The sequence below is a fragment of the Myxine glutinosa genome, chromosome 5 (genome assembly GCF_964187855.1).
Source record: "Myxine glutinosa chromosome 5, kmMyxGlut1.1, whole genome shotgun sequence".
Lineage (NCBI taxonomy): Eukaryota > Metazoa > Chordata > Myxini > Myxiniformes > Myxinidae > Myxine > Myxine glutinosa.
Window position 1 is genome coordinate 192741527 of NC_136265.1, and position 21508 is coordinate 192763034.

The window sequence follows — 21508 nt, forward strand, 5'->3', positions numbered from 1 at the left end:
CTTTACCTCTGGGTAGGCTTTAATATCATTTAGATCGATAATATCTCCTGTAACAATACATGCAACAATAGGCATTAAATCAGAGCATTTCAAGCACAGCAATGGTAGCTTCGATATAACAATGGTTCGCGCAGCGCAGCCTTTGGGGGCGTACATACCATTCAACTACTGGATAATGTCACAGTGAGTCCCGCCGGAGTGTCCGCACGCCCCGAGTGTCCCGGGTCTTATAGACGGCCCCCCCCCTTTTCGTGGCGAGCATCCCTGGGTTCACCTTGGTATAATTTCACTACAGGGACTTCAGGGCCTTTTGCATATTTTGGGTCGTTGGGGTCCACTGGGTCTTCAGGTTATTTTCAGTCTTTTTTGGTATTTTGGTTGTTCTGGATCCTTTGGGTCCTACATACATACATACATACATACATACATACATACATACATACATACATACATACATACATACAAACATTCATACATACATACATACATACATGCATACATACATACAAACATTCATACATATATACATACATACATACATACATACAAACATTCAAACATACATACATACATACATACATACAAACATTCATGCATACATACATACATACATACATACATACAAACATTCAAACATACATACAAACATTCATACATATTTACATACATACATACATACATACATACTGTAGCGGTTACCGCTGGATGTACATAATCGCCTTGCACCGGCCAGAACACGGCCAGACGCGCCTCTCCCGGGCATGCCCGGACTCACTGTTCCCGGGCACGCCCGAACCTCCCGGGCATGCCCGGTCTCGTCTTTCCCGGGCATGCCCGCTCTCGCCTTTCCAGGGCTCGCCCAGAGCGTCCGGGCATGCCCGCTATCGCCTTTCCAGGGCTCGCCCAGAGCGTCCGGGCATGCCCGCTATCGCCTTTCAAGGGCACGCCCAGAGCGTCCGGGCATGCCCGCTATCGCCTTTCCAGGGCTCGCCCAGAGCGTCCGGGCATGCCCGCTATCGCCTTTCCAGTGCTCGCCCAGAGCGCCCGGGCACGCCCAGCCTCGACTTGCCAGGCCGCAGCCAAACACGCCCGGGCAGGTCCAGACTCGCCTTTCCAAGGCTCGCCCTTGATACCCGGGCATGCCCGGTATAGCTTTTGCCGGGCAAACTTCCCGACATAAATGTGTATATATATTGTTGCCCGAAAAACGGGCTTGTCAGAATACCTGAGCTGTTTGGTTTCAATAAAGCAACTCGGACGAATTCCGTCTTTGGTCGCGTCAATTCTTTCGACTCGCGTTGGAGCGCAGCTCCTTCATTGGTGACCTACCGACATGGATACAGCAGTGACGCTTAAACTGCCTACCTTCTGGGAGACTCACGCGGCTGTTTGGTTTGCCCAGGCGGACTCCCAGTTCGCCCTGCGAGGCATCACCGCGGACGACACCCGCTTCCACCATGTTGTGGCGGCGCTCGGTTCCACCACCGCGGCCCGCGCCTTGAGCCTCCTCCAGCACCCGCCGGCTGCTGACAAAAATGCGACGCGCTGAAGACGCTCCTCCTCGGCGCTTTCGCCCTCTCACCGGCAGCACGCGCACGGCGCCTGCTTGAGCTGCCCGAGCTCGGCGACACGCGCCCGTCCGAGCGCATGGACTATATGCTCTCGTTGCTCGGCGAGCACTCTCTGGCATTCCTGTTCCGGGAGCTGTTCCTCCGTCAGCTGCCTAACCCGGTACGCCTCGCCCTGGCTGGCACGTTGATCACGGATTCCCGCGCCCTCGCCAGGGAAGCCGATAAGATCTCCTCGGCGGGCCAGCACATCGGCGCGGTTACCTGGAGCCCGCCGCCGTCCGAGGCGACGCCCACGACGCCCGAGCGCCCTGCGCGGTTGGAGGCCGAACTGCCGGTGCAACTGGCGGCCGCCACGCCGCACCGCCCGCTTCCGACACGACGGCCGGGGCCTCCACCTGACCGGGCGTGGTGTTATTACCACGCCAGGTTCGGACACAAGGCTCGGACGTGCCGGCCCCCGTGCACTTTCGGCAGGTCGGGAAACGGCCGGGCCGGCGTTCATTCCCAGCCATGAGCGCCGGCCACTCGGGCAACTTGCTGTTTATTCGGGACAAAGCGTCTGGACGGCGTTTCCTGTGCGACACCGGCGCCCAACTGAGCGGCATACCTGCCTCCGAGCAGGACAGGCTGGACGCAGTTTGCGCCCCCTCTTTGGTCGCTGCTAATGGCTCGGCCATACGCACTTTCGGCCCACGCGTCGTCACCCTCTGCTTTGGCAGCCAGCGCTTTGAATGGACTTTCGTTACCGCCAGCGTCCCCGTGGCTTTGCTGGGCGCCGACTTCCTCTGCGAGCACGGGCTGCTGGTCGACGTCAAACGACGTCGCCTTGTCCACGCCGAGACCTTCAGCTCCCTGGCGTGCACAATGAGCAGCTCCGCGCCGACCGAACTGGCGTGCGCCCTCCCGGCAACGAACGAGTTCGCTCGCCTGCTCGTGGAATTCCCGGCCCTCACGCGGCCGACCTTTTCGGCCGTCGCGGTGCGGCACGGGATCGAGCACCACATACCCACTACGGGCCCGCCAGTCTACGCCAGGGCCCGCCGCCTCGACCCAGCCAAGCTCGCCGTGGCAAAGGCCGAATTCGACGCGTTGGAGCACCTCGGCATCGTGCGGCGCTCCGATAGCGCGTGGGCCTCGCCACTGCACATCGTGCCAAAGCCGGGGGGTGGATGGCGCCCGTGTGGCGACTACCGCCGTCTCAATGACGCTACCACCCCCGACAGGTACCCGATCCCGCATATTCAGGACTTTTCCGCCCGTTTGGCGGGACGGGTCATCTTTTCGAAAATTGACCTGATACGGGGCTACCACCAGGTACCTGTCCGGGCGGCCGACGTCCCGAAGACGGCCGTCATCACGCCGTTCGGCCTGTTCGAATTTTTGCGGATGCCGTTTGGCCTCAAGAACGCGGCCCAGGCGTTCCAGCGCTTGATGGATGGCGTGCTGCGCGACCTGCCGTTTCTTTTCGTCTATCTGGACGACATCCTCGTCGCCAGCACGTCCCGCGCCGAGCACCTCCTCCACCTCCGAACACTGTTCGGTCGCCTCAGCGAGCACGGCTTAATTGTCAACCCGGTCAAATGCCACTTCGGCGCGACGACCGTTGACTTTTTGGGCCACCGCATCACCAAGACCGGGGCCGTGCCGCTGCCGACCAAGGTCGAGGCCATCACCACGTTCCCGCGTCCCCGTTCCATCAAGGCCCTCCAAGAGTTCCTCGGCATGGTGAATTTTTATCACCGATTCGTGCCCCGCGCTGCTCAGCTCATGCGGCCCCTTTACGAGGCCCTCCGGGGCAAGCCGGCCAAGCATGACATTGTTTGGTCCGCGGCCATGGACGCGGCCTTCGCCAGTGCCAAACGGGCCCTCGCCGACGCAACGCTGCTGGCTCACCCGGTGCTCAACGCGCCCATCGCCCTCACTACGGACACCTCCAACTACGCGGTGGGCGCCGTCCATGAGCAATGGGTGGACGGGGTTTGGCAGCCACTCGCTTTTTTCAGCCGGCAACTCCGGCCGAACGAGTTAAACTACAGCACGTTCGACCGCGAGCTGCTCGGGCTATTCCTGGCCGTTCGCCATTTCCGACACCTCCTGGAGGGCCGCCCGTTCACGGCTTTCGTCGACCACAAGCCGTTGGTCTACGCAATGGCTAAGGTCACGGAGCCGTGGTCGGCCCGCCAGCAGCGCCACCTCTCCGCCGTGTCGGAGTTCACCACGGACATCCAGCACATCGCCGGCAAAGACAACGCCGTGGCCGACTGCCTTTCGCGGGCCAGCGCGAACGCGGTCCACCTCGGCGTGGACTTCACGCTCATGGCGGCCGACCAGACCACCGACGCCTCGGTGCAGGCACTCCGCGTGGCGGACACGGGCCTCCGCCTGGCCAACATCCCCTTCGCGGGCACCGTCCTGCTCTGCGACATCTCCCAGGGCCAGCCTCGCCCCATCGTGCCCGTTTCCTGGCAGCGCCGCATCTTCGCCTCCATCCACGGCCTTTCTCACCCGGGCCGGAAAGCTTCTCAGAAGCTGGTGTCGGCGCGTTTCGTCTGGCACGGCCTTCGACGAAACATCCGCGACTGGGCCAATGCCTGCACGGCCTGCCAGCGAGCCAAGGTCCACCGCCACACCCAGGCCCCGCTGACACCTTTCGCCGTGCCTGAACGGCGTTTCGACCACGTCCACGTGGACCTGGTGGGTCCCCTGCCCCCCTCGCGGGGGTTCACCCACCTGCTCACCATGGTGGACAGGACCACCAGGTGGCCGGAGGCCATGCCCCTCACCTCCACCACCACCGCCGACGTGGCGCAGGCGTTCATCGCCACCTGGGTCGCACGCTTCGGCGCACCAGCGGACATCTCGTCCGACCGCGGCCCACAGTTCACGTCTGAGCTTTGGGGCGCGGTCGCCCGTTCGTTGGGGGTCACGCTGCACCGCACCACGGCCTACCACCCCCAAGCCAATGGGTTGTGCGAGCGGTTTCACCGCTCCATGAAGGCCGCACTCATGGCCGGCCTTCAGGACGACGGTTGGGCCGACCGGCTGCCGTGGGTCCTTTTGGGCCTTCGCACGGCCCCCAAGGAAGACCTCCAGGCGTCCGCCGCCGAGCTCGTCTACGGCCAGCCACTTCGCGTCCCGGGCGAATTCGTTACCAGTCCCTGGTCCGCCGCTCGCCAACGCTCGGACCTCCAGGAGGCCGCCCGACGATTTGCCCCCGTGCCGACGTCTCGCCACGGTGGCCCCCAGTCCTACGTCCCCCCGGCGCTTCGCACAGCGGAGTACGTCTTTGTGCGTCATGACGCGCACCGGGGGCCACTCCGGCCGCCGTACGACGGGCCCTTCCGGGTCCTGCGACGGGGCGACAAGTCTTTCATCGTCGACTTCGGCGGCCGGCCGGACCGGATTTCTGTGGACCGCCTCAAACCGGCGCACATGGACGTCGACCAACCACCATGGTTGGCCCTTCCTCCGCGGCGAGGCCGCCCCCCGTCCACAGTTCCCCCCGCTCGACCACCCACCACCACGTCAGACCCCTCCCCACGACCCTCCAGGGGTCGCTTCGGCCGGGTCATCCGGACCCCCCTTAAATTGACCCTGCCGGTGCAGGTCGATTCTGGAGGGGCGTGTGTAGCGGTTACCGCTGGATGTACATAATCGCCTTGCACCGGCCAGAACACGGCCAGACGCGCCTCTCCCGGGCATGCCCGGACTCACTGTTCCCGGGCACGCCCGAACCTCCCGGGCACGCCCGGTCTCGTCTTTCCCGGGCATGCCCGCTCTCGCCTTTCCAGGGCTCGCCCAGAGCGTCCGGGCATGCCCGCTATCGCCTTTCCAGGGCTCGCCCAGAGCGTCCGGGCATGCCCGCTATCGCCTTTCCAGGGCACGCCCAGAGCGTCCGGGCATGCCCGCTATCGCCTTTCCAGTGCTCGCCCAGAGCGCCCGGGCACGCCCAGCCTCGACTTGCCAGGCCGCAGCCAAACACGCCCGGGCAGGTCCAGACTCGCCTTTCCAAGGCTCGCCCTTGATACCCGGGCATGCCCGGTATAGCTTTTGCCGGGCAAACTTCCCGACATAAATGTGTATATATATTGTTGCCCGAAAAACGGGTTTGTCAGAATACCTGAGCTGTTTGGTTTCAATAAAGCAACTCGGACGAATTCCGTCTTTGGTCGCGTCAATTCTTTCGACTCGCGTTGGAGCGCAGCTCCTTCAATACAAACATTCATACATACATACATACATGCATACATACATACATACATACATACATACATACATACATACATACGTACAGACACACATACATACAAACATACATACAAACATTCATACATACATACATACATACATACAAACATACATACAAACATACATACAAACATTCATACATACATGCATACATACATGCATACATACGTACAAACATACATACATACATACGTACATACATACATACGTACATACATACATACATACATACAAACAAACACTTGCTCCATGACACATAGATTATTATTAACTGTGTTATACTTTCTGATTCCACTTGAAGCAAAACTCAATTGATGCGAAATAAGCGATAAACCTCAGAATTTCATTTATTATTTGTGTTCAAAATTGAAGAAAATGATGATTTTTTTTTTTTAACGATTAGTAAATAACGTCACGAACAGTTGAACATGACATGAGGAATGAAGGAGAACATGAGTTGCTCTGAACGACAGATTCACACATGTTGATGTTTCTTCTTCATCAAGACTACAAAATGATCGATTTCACCAATCAGGTTTCCGTAGTGTAGTGGTTATCACGTTCGCCTAACACGCGGAAGGTCCCCGGTTCGAAACCGGGCGGAAATCCAAACTTATTTATTACATGAGATTTTTCTCTCGAACCCGTCGCTGTTTTTCCCGAAACGAACATTGGGGTTTTTAGTCTGGAGGCACTTCCAGGAAATGTGACAGTAGGGGTACACTCATGTTACAAGCTGGCAACAATGTTTTTCTGAAAGCCCAGACCTCTAGGAACCCAAAAAGTCTTGTTGCCAGCTTGGGAAATGGTTTGGACCAGATTTGTGGCCATTTTTCAAAATGGCCGCCTACATTTTTGGTGTTTTCTAATATTTGAGCTCTAGAACTTATATCTGGCTGTCTTAAAGGTCTCTAGGGTTATGACCTTATAACATATAGTCATACAACAATCCTCACCCAAATTGGGGTGCATGGCATATCTATAAGTGGTTTTATTGAAGCAAAAAGGCAAAAATATGCCTGAAAAACGCCTTCATTTAGATTTTTCCAAATCACTAAATTGCATACTGTGAAGTTGTTCTTTGGTCAATTTCTTTCAAAATAGTTTTAAAATTTGCCCAGATCCCTCCTCTTCATTAGCAAATCTTCAGGAATATACCCAAGTTCTCAGAAAATATGTTTTATGCATGATCAGCTACCCCTACCCCCTAAATCACAAAACGTGCCAATTTTCAATATTTCCAGATTCCAACCAATATCATTGTTGTATGACTTTTTCTCATCATGATAGGTCCAAATTAACTTACTCTATGTGATTAGGTGTTAATAAAAATTGAATTTCACACTTTAGTGAAAATCCAAGATGGCTGCCAAATGGCCAATAAAATATAATTTTCAGTCTACCATTTGATACCAACACATTTTTGAGACATAATATATTGCAATAATGATGCTTTCCTTTGTATCCTTCCTCAGGTCCTGCCCGAATCATCATTTTAACATAATTGTTGTGTTAACAATGTACTATAACATATTGCTTGTTGCATGTGCTGTAAATAGCTTTCAGTGTTGTGGTAGACATAGTCTTTGTCTCTTTCCAGATATGAATGAAGATGGAACCTGTAGCTGTGATAGGCGGGAGACGGAAGAGAGAATCAGTTGCACTGGACATCGACTGGAGCACATGCCTCATTTGCCAAGGCAACAGAAAAAATGAAAAGACATCGTCAAGATGGCGTTGATTCCACCACAGAGACTGCGCCTTGCACACCTGAGATTACGACTGAGGTAGATCGGCCGCCGGCGGGAAGAAATTATAGTAGGTATAGTAGTGTTAGAAGAAGAGCGGGCCCGTCAGGAGAGAAGAAGACGAATGGTGTGGGTGAAGCCCTGGTTGTTGCGGCGTTCCACCCTGGGTGGGACACTACGACACCCTGATGCAGGAACTCATGAGGGAGTCCCGGGGGGATTTCAAGTCCTACCTGCGCATTGAGCCCGCCATGTTTCGTGAGATGCTGGATTTCATGACTTTTACGATTGCCGTGCGGACCCCGTAACATTTGTGAACACTGCTGCCGCAGCCCGCAAAGCCGTACGATTTGTAAAAATCCCATCTACAAACCGCAGACCGCAGAACCGTGCGGCGGCAGCATCATATGTGACTAAGGCATTAGCAGTCTTTTTGCCAATCAATTTTCGGACCAAACACTGCTCTTCGAGGCATGGCCTCACGAACCTACCTGTCCTGTGTGCTCACCAAGTCGGTGTTATCCGTGGTAGTGCTTGATGCCTGGTTTCCGGATGGCTTTTATTTAGCGTTATTAATAATGGTGTTGATTGCTTGACTTGGCTATGGTGCATAGTGCGGTGCCATAAGGAACACATGAAAAGATTACAAAGGCAATTACATACAGGCATAATTCCTCGCTAATTAACATACCTCACCCCTCTCATGGGGGCGAAGATACAAGCTTAGCCGGCAAACAGTCTCCACAAATTTCCAACTTATGATACATCGAGGTTTCTTCTTCTTCATGACAGTCGGAGCACACAACCTATGCAATCTACCTGGCTCCACGGTAATTATGGTCTGCCTCCTACAAATGTAGCACAGCCCCCCGCCCCCTCCCTCCCCTGGGAACCGTATCTCCTGCAAGGATTCCAGTCCTAACACTTACCGACTCACACTTAAATAGCCCATGAAATAAATCAAGAGGGCTGTGGGAAGCGAGCCGTAGCTACTTACCTATTCTCCTTAACGTTCTACCCCCTTAAGCAACCATTCACATTTCAAATATTTACAAAACTTGGAGTGCTTGCTCCTCACTCTGGGGGCAAAAAGAAAATGTCAAAACACACAAAAAAAACGACCTTAACCACAAAACTTATTCCAAAATTCAAAAATGTGTGTACAACCCCAGTCTACAGACCATGTCCCCCTGTGGATGCCACAATACCCAACGTTACCTGCGGGGCCATCGCAATGTGCCCCAAATTTCCGTGGGACCTGTCCTAGTGCTACAGGTGAGTGACATGGCTCAATGGGTTTCTCCCACATCCACTCACATTGCAAAAAATCAACAAAGCATGCATTTCAGTAATTTCACCCCCCTGCAAGATCATGGCATAGACGTCATAACACATGTGTGTGTGATCCTCAACTAGGCAGTGGGGAGGTACTGTACAAGCAAGATGGTGGGGGCGCTTCAGCTGTGGTGCCTGCAGTCCAAAAACAAGTTGCCCGACTTCCGACTTCTTCACCCCCTCTCCCCTTTAACTCTTGGCCCCATGCCAGCCAAACAGCTCCTTTAGCTGTTGTCGTCCCGCCGGGGAGGTCTCCACACCAGGCTTCTGCGCCTCAGGCTTTCACACAGCCTCACGGGTCACCAAGGGTCTCCACACTGCAGGGCACGCAAAAAGACCCCACCGCCGATGGGCTCCCAATTTCCAGACACCACTGGCTGCCAGGGGCAATTACCGCAGAGGGGGCCGCAGTCACCGCTCCTCCAGAGCTTGATCCATACCTGCAGACATACACACCTTCCTCAACCACAAAATCCACAAAAAACATTTCCTCCCCCACTGCCATTCAATTTTCAACCACATATTTCCAATAAAAGATGTCACAAGAAGATGCTGCCATGGCCTGCTTACACGTGAAATCCCCATTCGCATTTAGCAACACATTTCAATATAATCTCAATTTTCATCGTCATGACCACACAAAAACACAAAACCTCTACACATAAACAAACGCCACCCACAATACACTTTGTGGCAGACATTCCAATCCCCTCACCAGCCATGCCATCACTCTCACCCACCTCCCATTCCAAATTACTCACGTCCCAATTTAGGAGCAAGTGCTGAACCCTGGGACAGTAAACATCAAGCCACTTACCTTCACCTTGATGTGCAAGTAGTTGCATATTGGTCAGGTCCCCCCACCCCTCCACCATGCCCTCACAATTCCCCAACAACCATCACCCTCACTAACAATACCCACGACCCACCTGCACCATCCTCTTCCCTCCCTCGCCCCGCCCCTCCACCATCCCCTCACAATTCCCCAACAACCATCACCCTCGCTAACAATACCCACGACCAACCTGCACCATCCTCTTCCCTCCCTCCCCCCACCCCTTCACCATGCCCTCACAATTCCCCAACAACCATCACCCTCGGTAACAATAGCCACAACCAACCTGCACCCTCCTCTCCCCTCGCTCGCCCAGCCCCTCCACCATCCCCTCACAATTCCCCAACAACCATCACCCTCGCTAACAATACCCACGACCAACCTGCACCATCCTCTTCCCTCCCTCGCCCCGCCTCTCCACCATGCCCTCACAATTACCCAACAACCATCACCCGAGCTAACAATACCCACAACCAACCTGCACCCTCCTCTTCCCTCCATCGCCCCGCCCCTCCACCATCCCCTCACAATTCCCCAACAACCATCACCCCAGCTAGCAATATCCATGACCAACCTGCACCCTCCTCTTCCCTCGCTCGCCCCGTCCCTCCACCAACCCCTCACAATTACCCAACAACCATCACCCGAGCTAACAATACCCACGACCAACCTGAACCCTCCTCTTCCCTGCCTCGCCCCGCCCCTCCACCATGCCCTCACAATTCCCCAACAACCATCACCCTAGCTAACAATATCCATGACCAACCTGCACCCTCCTCTTCCCTCCCTCTCTCCACACCTCCACCATGCCCTCACAATTCCCCATCAACCATCACCCTAGCTAACAATACCCACGACCAACCCACACACCCCCACCCCCTCCAACATCCCCCATCATTATCGGAATCCGAGCTCTGAATGGACTGTCTCTATGTACTGTCGCTGGCAGGATCACAGTGAGTTCACAATGTGATGTCACTGACAAACTCGAAAATCGACAATCTTGGGCTTTTTTCGGAACTTTGTGATTCACAAATTAAAGAAAATAAAATTCCCTTTAAATTAGGCTGTAATTTGATTGTCAATGGTTTTCAGAAGAAAAATAATTGGCATTTGGGTCCCCTTTAAGGGTCTTTTTGGGTCTTCGGTGTGTTTTCAATATTTTCGGTCTGAAGCGTGTTTTTGTTCTTTTGGTTCTTTGGTGTCTTTTCTGCCTTTGGGGTCTTTTAACTTTTCATGGTCTTTTGGGACTTCAGGGCCTTTTGCATATTTTGGGTCGTTGGGGTCCACTGTGTCTTCAGGTTATTTTCAGTCTTTTTTGGTATTTTGGTTGTTCTGGATCCTTTGGGTCCAACATACATACATACATACATACATACATACATACATACATACAAACATTCATTCATACATACATACATACATACATGCATACATACATACAAACATTCATACATATATACATACATACATACATACATACAAACATTCAAACATACATACATACATACATACATACAAACATTCATGCATACATACATACATACATACATACATACATACAAACATTCAAACATACATACAAACATTCATACATATTTACATACATACATACATACATACATACATACATACATACAAACATTCATACATACATACATACATGCATACATACATACATACATACATACATACGTACAGACACACATACATACAAACATACATACAAACATTCATACATACATACATACATACATACATACATACAAACATACATACAAACATACATACAAACATTCATACATACATGCATACATACATGCATACATACGTACATACGTACAAACATACATACATACATACGTACATACATACATACGTACATACATACATACATACATACAAACAAACACTTGCTCCATGACACATAGATTATTATTAACTGTGTTATACTTTCTGATTCCACTTGAAGCAAAACTCAATTGATGCGAAATAAGCGATAAACCTCAGAATTTCATTTATTATTTGTGTTCAAAATTGAAGAAAATGGTGATTTTTTTTTTTTAACGATTAATAAATAACGTCACGAACAGTTGAACATGACATGAGGAATGAAGGAGAACATGAGTTGCTCTGAACGACAGATTCACACATGTTGATGTTTCTTCTTCATCAAGACTACAGAAATGATCGATTTCACCAACCAGGTTTCCATAGTGTAGTGGTTATCACGTTTGCCTAACACGCGAAAGGTCCCCGGTTCGAAACCGGGCGGAAACAATATTTATTTATTACATGAGATTTTTCTCTCGAACCCGTCGCTGTTTTTACCCCGCTTACGCGAAACGAACATTAGGGTTTTCGGCCGGCAGCCCAGAGCATTTTGGTCAAACGAACAAGGTACCAATATCCAAGTACAGAAACATTTATTGTGTTATTTAACATATTCAGATATGGATGTCTGCCGGGGACCCCCTGCTGCGTGGGGCTCCTGGGGCCCAAAGAGGGGGGGCCAAATAATGAGCTGGACCAAACATTGGGGGTACCACATGAAACCAAGTGGACATCAACAGGTACATCTCTCAGAGCACAGAGTGACCACCGCCAGACAAATTTCCCTCTGCATAGGCCCCCCCCAGACTCCCCTCAAAGGGTCCCAAAATTTGGGCTGGATTAAACATCGGAGTTACCACATGAAACCAAGTTAAAATGAACAATTACACTCTACTGAGTATAAAAAACCCATCGCCAGACAGATTGTGTGCTGCATAAGGCCCGCCAGACACACCCCAAAAGTTGACCCTGGGGGCACTGTGGTAGAATTGGCCGAGAACATATATCAAAAGTACCACATAAAACCAAGTGGAAATCAACAGGTACATCTCACAGAGCACAGAATTACCACCGCCAGACAAATTTTCCTCTGCATAGGCCCCCCCAGACCCCCCTCAAAGGGTCCCAAAATTTGGGGTGGATTAAACGTGGAAGGTACCACATCCCAATCCAAGTAATGTGTTTCCAAGGCCGCACGGTACCCCTTGATGTGTTATACACTCCATCTGATCACATGCCTATCACTTTTCTATTCACTGCTTCTCTGTTATCAACACCTGAAGGTTCACGAAGGCCACAAAGGAGTGTTTTGTAAAACAGCAACATTTCTCCTGGCAGGTCAGGTGAACATGACTTGAGTGTCTCTACAGATGTTGGAGTCGGTGTTATAGATTTGGGCATTGCCTGTATTGCAGCTCGAAGATGAAGTGCCGCAGTGCGAATCACATGGACGTGCTTGTCATCATCCTTATGGAGGCTTGCTCTAGCATCAGCATCAGACATACTGGAACTGCATACAAAATTTCCTTTTCGATGGTCACACATAGAAACTGAAATTTTGTCCCCAAATTTATCCTTTATCTTCTTTATCAACGCCTGTGCTGTGTAGCTTTCAATCTCGTCTGGTGTCCCACCTGCACTTAGAAATTCAGACTTGTATAATTCAAGAATCGAAGTAGACAGCATTGCCTTGCGATTGCCAATGACTTCCATCTCGATTAGAGCTGATATTATGCCGAAGGTAGTAGAATGCAGTCGCCTATTCGAAACTAGAAAAGTGATAGGCATGTCATCAGATGCAGTGTATAACACATCAAGGGGTACCGTGCGGCCTTGGAAACACACATTACTTGGATTGGGATGTGGTACCTCCCATGTTTAATCCACCCCAAATTTTGAGACCCTTTGAGGGGGGTCTGGGGGGGCCTATACAGAGGCAAATTTGTCTGGCGGTGGTCACTCTGTGCTCTGTGAGATGTACCTGTTGATTTCCACTTGGTTTCATGTGGTACCCACAATGTTTGATCCAGCCCATTATTTGCCCCCCCCTCTTTGGGCCCCAGGGGCCCCACGCAGCAGGGGGTCCCCGGCAGACATCCATATCTGAAGATGGAAGGTGACACAATAAATGTTTCTGTACTCGGATATTGGTACCTTGTTCGTTTGACCCAAATGCTCTGGGCTGCCGGCCTAGTTCAGCAGCTCGTTCTCTTCTGGCGTTTCCGCAAGAACACAGTTGCACTTTTTTGCAAGTTTGTTGATCACTCCGGTTTGTGTGCGTTTGTGCGTTTGCGTTTGTCTGTCCGCTCACTTATACTTGCTTACACGTCACAATTTTAAACCGATATTCACGAAACTTCACCAAATGGTAGAGTTCGTCGTCCGCCAAAATCCTATATATTTTGAGGTCAAAAGGTCAACAAAGGCCAAAGGTCAACCACTTTTTTTCCAATTTCTAAAATCCTCAATTTTCATCCAATAGACTTGAAATTTGAATAGGATTTACATATCGCCTAATTGAATTCAACCACCCACTATTTTTGAGATCAGCGTAGGCCAAAAGGTCAACATAGGCCAAAGGTCAACCACTTTAAATATATATATATTTAAATCCTCAATTTTCATCCGATTGACTTGAAATTGGAATGGTATTTTTATATCGCCTAATTGAATTCAACCACCCACTATTTTTTGAGATCAGCATCGGCCAAAAGGTTCACATAGGCCAAAGGTCAACAACAATTTCGAATTTCTAAAATCCTAAATTTTCAACCGATTCACTTGAAATTTCAAAAGGATTTTCATGTCAGGTTAGTGAAACCAACCACCAACTATTTTTGAGGTCAACATAGGCCAAATTTCTAAAATTGTCAATTTTCATCCAATTAACTTTAACTTTGAAGACGATTTGCGTATCAGGTCACTGAATTTAACCGTTAATTATTTTTGAGGTCAAAATGATGCTCTACTGAGTGCCATTCTACTTTGTCTGTTTTGCCAAGTGTCACTCTATGAGTGATTTTGCATTGTGTCTGCCTGCAATCACCGACATGGCACAAATCTAAACCGACCATCATAAAACCTTACCAAGTTGGAGAGGAAGTCACTTTTTGATTTTGAGGTGAAAGGTCAACTTGATGTCAAATTTCTAAAATTGTCAATTTCATCCGATTGACTTGAAAATTGAACAGGATTTGCCTCATGGTTAAATAAGTTGGGGAACCAGCTATTTTTGAGGTCAAATGGTCAAAGATCAACTGAAGATCAAATTTCTAAAATCATGAATTTTCGTCAAGAAATCATCAATTTTCATCACATTAACTTGAAAATTCAACATCAACTGCACAGTTCATCAGTGAGTTGGGAAACCAACTATTTGAGGTGAAAAGGTCAAAGGTCAACTTAAGGTCAAACTTCTAAAACCATCAAGTTTCATGAAGAAATTATCAATTTTCATCGTATTAACCTGAAAATTCAACATCAACTGCACAGTTCATCAGTGAGTTGGGAAACCAACTATTTTGCTGTCAAAAGGTCAAAAGTCAACCAAAGCTCAAACTTCTAAGATCATCAATTGTCATGTAGAAAATGCCTCAATTTCATCCTATTAACTTGACAACTAAACACCAATTGCCTCGTGCAGCAGTGAATTGGGAAAACAACTATTTTGAGATGAAAAAGGTCAAAGGTCACCTCATGGTCAAACCTGTAAAATCATCAATATTCATCTGAAAGATGATCAATTTTATTCTGAATGACCCGACCTTTGATGAAGATCCTCAATGTAAATCGTAATGAAATGGGAAATCTGATGTTTCCATGGCAACTGTTTTTTGCGGGGGGGCGGGGGGGGGGGCTGGATTTTTGTTCGTCTTTTTTGTTTGTCTGATTGTGAACAGGATATCTCAAAAAGTTGTGGATGGATTCAGACGAAATTCGGTGTAGAGATTTGGATTGAGACATGGAGCAATCGATTCGATTCTGGTGAAGTTCTGGATCTGGATCTGAGAATTTTAAACTGATTCTTCACCATTGAGAGATCGGGCAAAAAAACATACAAAACACAATATCTCAAAAACTTGATGGATGAGTTGGTTTGGTGACAAGAACAAGCGGATTAGATTTTGTTTCAAGTCCGGATCCAGATCAGACAAAACATTACACCTGGTGTCTGCCATCCTGGTTTGATGTATTATTTGTATTATCTGAAAAAAAGAAATCTTCCATAAACAGGTAAAACCCTGTCCTGGGACTTATGACTAACTCTGAAGATGAAGATCCAGTTCCTTTGAAACTTTCCACTTGGTAAATTACTCTTGTCACCTTCCGTTAGGTCGTTTCAGTAACTGAGTTTCTGTAGTGTAGTGGTTATCACGTTCGCCTCACACGCGAAAGGTCCCCGGTTCGAAACCGGGCGGAAACATTTTATTATTATTATTATTATTACGAGCAGCGTACCCACCCCACAGGTGACCCTGTGGGCGATCTTGTTCCAAGCGAACAACACATTTTCTGCCATCTCTCATTGAGGATATTTTCTGCTGACACACCTGCTTCGACTTGGATTTATTGCTGATTTCCTTTGGTAATGTTGCTGCCCTCTGTTCAACTGAGGTGGCCTTGGTTTTTGAGGCATCCCAATTTTCCAAAAACATAGGGGCAATACCCCTGGCACTCACCTGGTGGAATAAACAGTATACTACACTGACTGAAGGTATTTTAAAACCAATTAGAATGGTTTCTCGAAGAAAGGGCAACATGTGGAATCATACTAACATAATCATAAGACTTTAAACAAACAAACAAAAAAAATACCTCTTTTGGGGGGCAACCCCCCCCCCCCCCCACCCATCCTGTATACCTCCTTAGACCCCAATTTTTCTCATGCCTTGAACAGACATTGATACATCCCGGATAATGAAGGTTGTGGTGAAGTTCCATTGAAATTGTGTGTAGTTTCAAAGAAAAGAGCAAATTTCTATTTTGGGGGGTCAAACCTGGACCCACTTTGACCCCCGGTAAGCCCCCTTAGACTCCAAGTTTTTTTTTAATGCCGTGAACAAACTTTAGCCACAACACAGCAAATATCATTTGTGCCAAATTTGGTCGCAATCCCAACAGCGGTTTCGGAGAAGTTTTAAGTATTTAAGGAGAGATGGATGGAAGGACGATGCACCATTGCAAAAGCTCCTCTGAAATTCGTTCCAGGTGAGCTAAAAGAACAAACAAACAAAACATCAACCATAACCCTTGCTAAAAGTACCCACAACCAACCTACACCATCCTCTTCCCTCCCTTGCCCCGCCCCTCCACATGCCCTCACAATTCCCCAACAACCATCACCCTAGCTAACAATATCCATGACCAACCTGCACCCTCCTCTTCCCTCCGTCGCCACGCCCCTCCACCATGCCCTCACAATTCCCCAACAACCATCACCCTAGCTAACAATATCCATGACCAACCTGCACCCTCCTCTTCCCTCCCTCTCTCCACACCTCCACCATGCCCTCACAATTCCCCATCAACCATCACCCTCGCTAACAATACCCACGACCAACCCACACGCCCCCGCCCCCTCCAACATCCCCCATTATTATCGGAATCCGAGCTCTGAATGGACTGTCTCTATGTACTGTCGCCGGCAGGATCACAGTGAGTTCACAATGTGATGTCACTGACAAACTCGAAAATCGACAATCTTGGGCTTTTTTCGGAACTTTGTGATTCACAAATAAAATAAAATAAAATTCCCTTTAAATTAGGCTGTAATTTGATTGTCAATGGTTTTCAGAAGAAAAACAATTTGCGTTTGGGTTCCCCTTTAAGGGTCTTTTGGGTCTTCGGTGTCTTTTCAATATTTTCGGTCTTCAGGGTGTTTTTGTTCTTTGGTGTCTTTTCTGCCTTTGGGGTCTTTTAAGTTTTCGGGGTCTTTTGGGACTTCAGGGCCTTTTGCGTATTTTGGGTCTTTGGGGTCCACTGGGTCTTCAGGTTATTTTCAGTCTTTTTTGGTATTTTGGTTGTTCTGGATCCTTTGGGTCCTCGGGGTCTTTTGGGGTATTTAGGGTCCTTGGGGTCTTTTGGGTCCTCTTGGTACTTTATGTTAAGTATTTCAGGAGACAATTGTGGGTGGCATCAAGTCAGCTGTCCATCCAATGGGTGAAGAGAGTGCCTCGCATTTCATACATCCATACATACATACACACATGCATACTATTATGGATGTGAGAATTGTGTTTTTTTATTGTAATTGAAAAATATCACCCTCCTTCCTCCATTTGTTGTGTGTAAAGGTCAAAGGGCGTCCCTTAGTTAGGTCATATACAATCACGTAGCCAAATCATAGATCTCCCTGTTCAGTAGTTATCTCCTTATTATGTGTATTAGATTAAGGCTGTGTCTTCCATTAATTTAACACTCCATTGTGTTACATATTTATGTGAATGTATGTGAATTACTATTCCGGTCTTTGCTTATCAATGTGTAGTCGATTAAAGGTTGTTGTGATTAAAGGTCAGGAGCCCTTCTGGGAAAAAGGAGACCGGAAACGGAAGAAGAAAAGACACGAGGTCCTGGAGAAGCGACGATCTTCTTCTTCCTGGCCGAGCTCGGACGCGAGCGGTATCGATTGAGCAACGTAAGAGAATCGGCGTTTCAAAGCCCGTCTGGCGAGAGGAGTTACCGGGACGTGTAACTACCCTTTGACACGTCAAGTCACTGTGGGTTCGTGCACGGAACCAAGCAGCTGGCACAGTTCGCCTCGCCGTCTACAAGGCCGCGTACGGGTCGCACCTTGGGCCGTGCGTGCTGGGCAAGCCGCGTGTTGCTGTGCCTGCTTTACATTACCCGCTTTGCTTGGCCAGGAGGTGCGCGCTGCAGCCGTTGTTCCCGGTACGGGACGTGCCCGGTGAAAGCACGTCAGGAAGGGTCCGTTCAACCACCCACGTGCGGAGATCGAACTACAGGAGTACGGAGATATTGTGAGAGACATTGACCACGGAGGGAGTCGGGAGTGGGGCTCACGTGAGGAATGTATAAGATGGCCATCTTAGAGTTAATGTAGATGAGTTTACATCTTTGTACAATTGAGTGCTGATTGTTGATGGTTGATTGCTCGGGGAATATATCCTTGATTATTCCGGATCCTTGGTGTGGGGTTTTTTCTTGGTTGGAATTCATATTGATTGCGTTACGAAAGCGCATACATAATAAATCTTTCTGGCGGAGTTCCTCTCACGGTCCGGGGGTCACCGAGACCAGGTAGTCACCGGGAGGACCACGTAACAGAATTGGGGGCTCGTCCAAATTACGAGTTGCGGATTCGCAATTGGGTCTACGTCCGGGATATAAAATTGTATAAAATAATAAAAAATAATATTTTTATTAATTAAAATTTATTAATTAAGTATTAATTGGTAAATTTTTGGGGAAATTGGGGTAAAGTCTTGGGTGAAGGTTAACAGGTGTTAACGATAGGCACCATGGCGTTTGTGGCACAGAACTTTGCGGTAACCCCGAGTGAGGCACAGTTCCGAGCGTTACTAAAGTCGGACCTCTTGAAATTGGCCAAACATTTTAACTTGGAGGTCCGAACTAATTTGAGGAAGGCAGAGTTGCAGACCACGGTGATACAGTCTATGGTGGGATTAGGAACATGGGACGAGTTAGCCTGGCAGTGGCTACCCGAAGAACCAGAAGACGTTGAGCTCCGGAAACTGGAGTTGCAATTACGGAGCCAGGAACGGATTAAAGAAGAAGAAAGGAACCCTGGTGTTGGGCTAGTGGCTAGGGTGCCGGCTTAGGATATACCTAGGATCCTGGGTTCGAATCCCGGTCGATCGCTGAATTAACGCCAGGGTGGTTGACTCAGCCTGTTCATCCTTCCGAGGATCGGCTAATTGAGTACCAGTTCAATGGTAATTCCCTGCTTGTCGTTAAAGGCGGCAAAAAGGGTTGGCGTCAGGAAGGGCATCCGGCCATAAAACATTGCTTCAAAAAGGGGACCAAAAAACAACAACAACCACGGTTCCCGAAAAAGGCCAACCCCCGCTTTGTGGGGAAAAATGGCCTCTAAATGTGGTTATTTTATTTATTTTATAAAGGAAAGCAGAAGAGAGGAGAGAAGAGAAACAAGCAGAGGAAAGGAGAGTGGAACGAGAACTCCAGGAAAGGTTAAAAGAAGAAGAAAGGAGAGCAGAAGAAGAAAGGAAAGCAGAAAAGGAAAGAGCAGAAGAAGAAAGGAAAGCAGAAAAGGAAAGAGCAGAAGAAGAAAGGAAAGCAGAAAAGGAAAGAGCAGAAGAAGAAAGGAAAGCAGAAGAGAGGAGAGAAGAGAAACAAGCAGAGGAAAGGAGAGTGGAACGAGAACTCCAGGAAAGGTTAGCAGAAGAAGAAAGGAAAGCAGAAAAGGAAAGAGCAGAAGAAGAAAGGAAAGCAGAAAAGGAAAGAGCAGAAGAAGAAAGGAAAGCAGAAGAGAGGAGAGAAGAGAAACAAGCAGAGGAAAGGAGAGTGGAACGAGAACTCCAGGAAAGGTTAGAAGGAAGAAAAGCAGAGGAGAGGAGAGCTGCAAGGGACCTTGAAGCAGAGGAGAGAAAAGCGGAAAGGGGATTAAAGGAACGTGACATGGAGCTTCAGCAAGAAATTAAATTCAAGGAGCTGGAGTTAATGAGAGAACGGGGAGAGGGACCACCCTTGCTGACGGGGTCGACACCTAGCCAGAACACCTGGGATGTGAGCAGACATCCAGACAGGCTGGTTCCACCCTTCAGTGAAAAGGAAGTCGCTAAATTTTTTCCACACTTTGAGAAAGTGGCTCGACAGTTAAACTGGCCGGAGGAGGCCTGGACCATACTAGTACAAAGTGTGCTGGTGGGAAAAGCTCAAGAGATTTATTCGGCGCTACCAATGGACCAATGTGCAGATTATGAGGTATTGAAGAAGCACATCCTCAAAGCCTATGAGTTGGTTCCGGAAGCTTACCGGCAAAAATTCAGGAATGCCAGGAAGAGGGAGAGTGAGACCCATGTGGAGTTTGCCAGAGTGAAAGAAAACATGTTTGATCGGTGGTGTGAGTCAAAAGGAGTCGGGAAAGACTTCGAAACATTGCGTGACTTGATCCTGGTGGAGGAATTTCAACAGTGTGTCCACGAGGACATCAAAGTGTACCTGCAGGAAAAGAAAGTACCAAAGTTGTGGGACGCAGCCACCATGGCAGATGATTATGCCTTAACACACCGGATAGGGGTCCACAAACCTAACTCCTCGCCTAGACTTCAGCAGGGGAGTTATGGAACACCCAGTGCAGAGAACGACCTTACATGGCAGCGGCCTCGAGATGATTATGGGGACAACTCTGATACCCCAACTGTTAGAAATCAGAGGGCTACGGGCCCAAGACAAACTTATTTTTCGGGGGGCTCAAGGCCGACCCCGAGGTTCTCCTCCGGGCCTACTTGTGCTTTTTGCCATAAACCTGGACACTTGATGTCCAGTTGTTACCTCATGAAAAGGGACAACCCAGAGAGGAGTCCGACTAGTACAACTCCGAATGCGATGGCAAACGTAAGAAATCGCCCACAGAAGAGTTACCAACCATTTATTTATGAGGGGTTGGTCTCACTCAAGGGAGACTTGACTCACCCAAGACCGGTTAGGGTGTTGAGGGACACAGGAGCCCATCAATCCTTAATGCTTGAAGGCATTTTGCCATTGTCAAAGAGTACCGCAACTGGTGATAGTGTTCGGTTACAAGGGATCGGTGGCTGTGTTAGTGCCCCACTTCATGTCATCCATTTGGAATCCGATTTGGTGTCAGGACCGGTCACTGTTGGTTTACAAGCCACGCTTCCTGTAGAGGGAGTATCTGTGATTATCGGGAATGATTTGGCCGGGGGGCAAATTTATGGTAACCCGAGGGTGGGTAAAGAGCCCCGCAGGGGAAA

The 21508-nt window shown here is 49.2% G+C and overlaps 1 long non-coding RNA gene and 3 other non-coding genes across 4 annotated transcripts; 3 read left to right on the plus strand and 1 right to left on the minus strand.

Annotated features, from left to right (window-relative positions):
• Position 1: 1 nt before the first annotated feature.
• Positions 2-226, minus strand: LOC144892076 (uncharacterized). Its single transcript, XR_013623384.1, has 2 exons — positions 159-226; positions 2-47 (listed from the first exon to the last, which is right to left on the minus strand). It is a non-coding gene; the product is annotated as an uncharacterized LOC144892076 (long non-coding RNA).
• Positions 227-6354: 6128 nt separating this feature from the next.
• TRNAV-AAC (transfer RNA valine (anticodon AAC)) lies at positions 6355-6427 on the plus strand. The gene has a single exon. It is a non-coding gene; the product is annotated as a tRNA-Val (tRNA).
• A 5517-nt stretch (positions 6428-11944) lies between these two features.
• Positions 11945-12017, plus strand: TRNAV-AAC (transfer RNA valine (anticodon AAC)). Its single transcript has one exon. It is a non-coding gene; the product is annotated as a tRNA-Val (tRNA).
• Positions 12018-15920: 3903 nt separating this feature from the next.
• On the plus strand, positions 15921-15993 carry TRNAV-CAC (transfer RNA valine (anticodon CAC)). Its single transcript has one exon. It is a non-coding gene; the product is annotated as a tRNA-Val (tRNA).
• Positions 15994-21508: the final 5515 nt, after the last annotated feature.